Source organism: Scylla paramamosain, chromosome 7, assembly GCF_035594125.1.
Source record: "Scylla paramamosain isolate STU-SP2022 chromosome 7, ASM3559412v1, whole genome shotgun sequence".
NCBI classification, from domain to species: domain Eukaryota; kingdom Metazoa; phylum Arthropoda; class Malacostraca; order Decapoda; family Portunidae; genus Scylla; species Scylla paramamosain.
In genome coordinates, this window is record NC_087157.1 from 12,720,001 (window position 1) to 12,725,000 (window position 5,000).

Genomic DNA, 5,000 nt, shown 5'->3' on the forward strand with positions numbered 1-5,000 from the left:
GAACGTTCCTAAGGAGGGGAGAGAGGGAGAGGGGAAGGAGGTACAAGGAATTGAGAAAAGGGAGCTGCCTCTTCCTTTTTGTCCCTCGCTCTTTCATTTTTAGTCCAATCACAATCGTAAATCTTTATTATTGTTATACCCCCAAGGCGCCGCCCCCGAGCACGCAGCCGGTCCGTCCCCTCAAGGTGTATTCTCGCCCTTGCAGTGAGAAGCCGCAAGGGTGGAAGTGGCGTGTGGGTTGTGGTGTGTGTTGCTCCCTTGTGTCTGTCCCGTAATGGTGCATATAATGTTTAGAGATATTAGGAAAACAAATTATTACTAGACTGATGTGCTTTGTTGCGTCATTACTATTACTACTACTACTACTACTACTACTACTACTACTACTACTACTACTACTACTACTACTACTACTGCTACTACTGCTACAGAAACATTCCTCGTCCTTCCTTTTCCTTTCCTCCTTTTCGTATTGTTTTATTTACTTATCATCATCTTTGTTCTAGTCCTCCTCCTCCTCCTCCTCCTCCTCCTCCTCCTCCTCCTCCTCCTCCTCCTCCTCCTCCTCCTCCTCCTCCTCTTCTGTCATCATGCCTCTAGCCCCATTTTTTTTATTCCTTTCCTTCTCTATCCATTTAATTTCCTCTCTCTCTCTCTCTCTCTCTCTCTCTCTCTCTCTCTCTCTCTCTCTCTCTCTCTCTCTCTCTCTCTCTCTCTCTCTCTCTCTGAGCTGAAAATAATTATATATGTGCAAGATTTACTTTTCTTGTCCCTTATGATTTTTCTCTCTTGTATATCACAAAGAAAAGAACTTAATGATCGGAGCTGAATATATACGTACGCTGAGAGAGAGAGAGAGAGAGAGAGAGAGAGAGAGAGAGAGAGAGAGAGAGAGAGAGAGAAAAGCTGGAATATGTGGAAGAGAAGAGACGTATGAATTTCCTGACGCTATCTCGCTCTTTCCCTCCTCCTCCTCCTCCTCCTCCTCCTCCTCCTCCTCCTCCTCCTCCTCCTCCTCCTCCTCCTCCTCCTTTCCCACTACCCACAATGCACTTTATATAATTGACTTCTTTTATACCCCCTCTCCCTCCCGCGCTCCTTCTGCTTATTAAATTATTTTCTTAGATTCCGTTCTACTCCCCGCCTTTGTGTAGAGTTGTGTGGGGCCTCTCGGGGTATTGTTGTTGTTGTTGTTGTTATTATTATTATTATTGTTGTTGTTGTTGTTATTCTTGTTGTTCTTGTTGCTGTTCTTACTATTATTGCTGATGTTTGTGCTGGTGGTGTGATTTTAGTAGTAGTAGTAGTGTAGTAGTAGTAGTAGTAGTAGTGTAGTGTAGTAGTAGTTTTATCTTTATGTGCGCGGTTCTTTGTAATATTTTTCCATACCATAATTTCTTAATCTAAGAAAACACACAATGGAGGATGATGAAAAATAATGTACTGTATGTCATATTTTTTTTCACCATAATTACTGTTCCTCGTTTATACACACAAGTACACTCCTAAACACTCACTCACTCACTCACCACCATCATTAACTCTGCGTGGACAGTGATACTTAATAATCATCCCGTGAAAAGAGTAATTAGTTAAGTTACCCCACCACATGTTGAGGAGCAATTTTTTTTTTTTTCTTTTCATGGATTTTGGGTAAATACGGTGAGAATTCTGACACCTCTCTCTCTCTCTCTCTCTCTCTCTCTCTCTCTCTCTCTCTCTCTCTCTCTCTCTCTCTCTCTCTCTCTCTCTCTCTCTCTCTCTCTCTCCAAACAGTGGTTATGGTAGTAGTGGTGGTAACAGTCCTGAGAAAAGACTTCAACAAGATATTCCCCCAACACACACACACACACACACACACACACACACACACACACACACACACACACACACACACACACACACACACACAAGGTGGGGGCGGGGGGCCAGATGATTTACGCGTGCATGGAGTGACGGAAGATTTATTTCTCTGTTATATAGCATTCATCTATTTACTTATTTACTTATTTGTTATGGGCGGAGCAGCAACAGCAACAGCAACAGCAGCAGCAGCAGCAGTAGGAACTTGATTCAATATTTACTCCCAGCATGATTTGTGGAGAGAGTCAAGCAAGGGGTGATTGTTTCTCTCTCTCTCTCTCTCTCTCTCTCTCTCTCTCTCTCTCTCTCTCTCTCTCTCTCTCTCTCTCTCTCTCTCTCTCCATAAATTCAGCGTATACTTAACCGTTTCATATTATGGAGTTGGAGGAAGGAGAGAGGGAAGGAGGCAAAAAAAAAAAAATGAAGGAAGGAGTAAGCTGATCATGAGCCTTGGAAGGAAGAGAGGGAGGGAGGGAGGAGGCGTGGGAAGGAACGGAGTGTGAAGGTGTACCGAAGTTACTGAGGGAAAGGGAGAAGAATAGAAGAGGGGGAGGAAGAGGAAGAAGATTTTTTTCGCAAACGCAAATGAAACGCAATGACAGAAATCATAGAATAGCATGAAAAGAGAGAGAGAGAGAGAGAGAGAGAGAGAGAGAGAGAGAGAGAGAGAGAGAGAGAGAGAGAGAGAGAGAGAGAGAGAGAAGAAAAAATTACAAAAAGAAAAAAATACATGAAAGGAAAAGGCAATTAAGAATGAATACAACTCGACCAGAGAGAGAGAGAGAGAGAGAGAGAGAGAGAGAGAGAGAGAGAGAGAGAGAGAGAGAGAGAGAGAGAGAGAGAGAGAGAATTACCATAAAAAAATGAATTCTTGGGACACGACAGGTGAAATCAGCAACAAAATGGAAATAAAAACGGAGGGAGACTTGTACATTTACTAGATTGAGGGAGAGAGAGAGAGAGAGAGAGAGAGAGAGAGAGAGAGAGAGAGAGAGAGAGAGAGAGAGAGAGAGAGAGAGAGAGAGAGAGAGAGAGGAAGAGGAAGAGTGAGAGGGGGAGAGGAAGGGAGGAAAAGTAGGGAGGGTTTCTATTATTTAACGGACGATATCTTTCTTTACCTTCCTTTGTGAGTGTAGAGTAGCCTTCCTCTCCCTCCCTCTCTCCCTCTCACTCTCCCTCTTACTTTCCCTCTCTCCCTTTATCCTTCTCTGCCTCATTCCTTTTGCTCATTCCCTTAACCGTACCCTCTAGACTCTCTCTCTCTCTCTCTCTCTCTCTCTCTCTCTCTCTCTCTCTCTCTCTCTCTCTCTCTCTCTCTCTCTCTCTCTCTCTCTCTCTCTCTCTCTCTCTCGAATTTTCTTAGTCCCAAGGGAGGAGAAAAGAGAGAGAGGTGTTTGAAAAAGAGGGGAGAGAGAGAGAGGGAGTGTGAGAGGGTGAGGGGAGAAATGATTGGGTGAGGGATGAGGAAAGAAGGGGAGGGAGAGGGGAGAGTCTTAAGGGACGTTAAGGAGGCATATTTCTCCCGTCATTAAGTGTATATTTTTCTCCATTACGTGATGTAGTTGGTGTGTGTGTGTGTGTGTGTGTGTGTGTGTGTGTGTGTGTGTGTGTGTGTGTGTGTGTGTGTTTAAATGGTGAGTGTGTGCTTTATTTTTCTTACTTTTTGCTTCTATAGTCATCATTATCATCATTGTCATCATCATTATCATCATCATCATCATCATCATCATCATCATGTAGAAATATATCAAATCTTATACTAATTATTTTTTTTATTTTCTTCTTTTCCTTTTACATGTTTAACTTCTCCTCTCCTCTCCTCCTTATCTAATTTTCCATCTTCCTCCCTTCTTTTCTTCTTCCTTCACCACTTCATCTCCTTCCTTCTCCTCCTCCTCCTTCTTCCATTCCCACCATCCCTTCCCATACCTTCCATTCCCTCCTCACTTACACTATTTTAACACACTCTCTCTCTCTCTCTCTCTCTCTCTCTCTCTCTCTCTCTCTCTCTCTCTCTCTCTCTCTCTCTCTCTCTCTCTCTCTCTCTCTCTCTCTCTCTCTCTCTCTCTCTCTCTCTCTCCCTTACTCCCCCTTTTTCTCTCGCCCACTTGCCCGCAGCGTCCTCCTCCCCAAACATACCTCTTGCCCTAATTCCCCTCATGTTCTCCCACCCTCACGTCCCCCTCTCCCTTTCCTCGTCACTCTCCCTCTTCCTCCTCTCCCCTCTCCTTACCTTGGATTCTTCATGTTGGTTGGATCGTTTGGGGTAAGAAAATGTTACGTTTCCCATTAAGTCCAGTTTGCCCAAGTTATGTCTTGGTTACCGTCCATCTTGCCTCCTCCTCCTCCTCCTCCTCCTCCTCCTCCTCCTCCTCCTCCTCCTCCTCCTCCTCCTCCTCCTCCTCCAATATGTCTTAGTGCTGCTGTGATGTATTGAAGGTTTGCGTGTTGAGTGTGTGTGTGTGTGTGTGTGTGTGTGTGTGTGTGTGTGTGTGTGTGTGTGTGTGTGTGTGTGAGGGTTGCGTGTTGTTTGGTCTGCAGTAACTGTATTTTAATTTCGGTTCATGCTCTGTGTTTTGTTTGTTTATTTATTTACTTATTCATTCATTCGTTCCTTCATTCGTGTACTTGTGTATTCATTTATTTATTTATTCATATGCATGTGTTGTTTATTCATATATTTATTCATCCACCCATAATGTGTATATTGTAATCAAAACTTCATATTTTTGTCTCACCTCATTTTCTTTTTTTTTCTTTTTTTTATTGTAATTTATTTTCATCTTCATTCATACACTTCCTACCTCCCTTCCTCCTCTTCGTCCTCCTCTTAGACTGCTGCCTTCGTGCCACTCTTTCTCTCCTCCTCCTCCTCCTCCTCCTCCTCCTTCTTATCTGCAGCAGCTCCTTGGAGAGAGAGAGAGAGGGAGAAGGAGGAGGAGGAGGAGGAGGAGGTACTAATGACGCTTCACAGGTGTGTTGCCGTCAGCCGTGATGCTTATTAGTTTCTGAGCCAATTAGAAATGTATATAATAAGTTTTGGATGTCATTAGCATCGTGTAATTAGTGGTTGTGTCGGGCGAAAATGTAATTACGATGGTTATTGAAGTAATTATTCAATGGCTTTATCAATAACA

The 5,000-nt window shown here is 43.5% G+C and overlaps 1 protein-coding gene across 12 annotated transcripts in view; it reads left to right on the forward strand.

The window, feature by feature from the left end:
• LOC135102084 (TOX high mobility group box family member 3-like) overlaps positions 1-5,000 on the forward strand; it is a 176,549-nt gene that overhangs the window by 96,451 nt on the left and 75,098 nt on the right. The gene's annotated exons all lie outside the window — the stretch shown is intronic.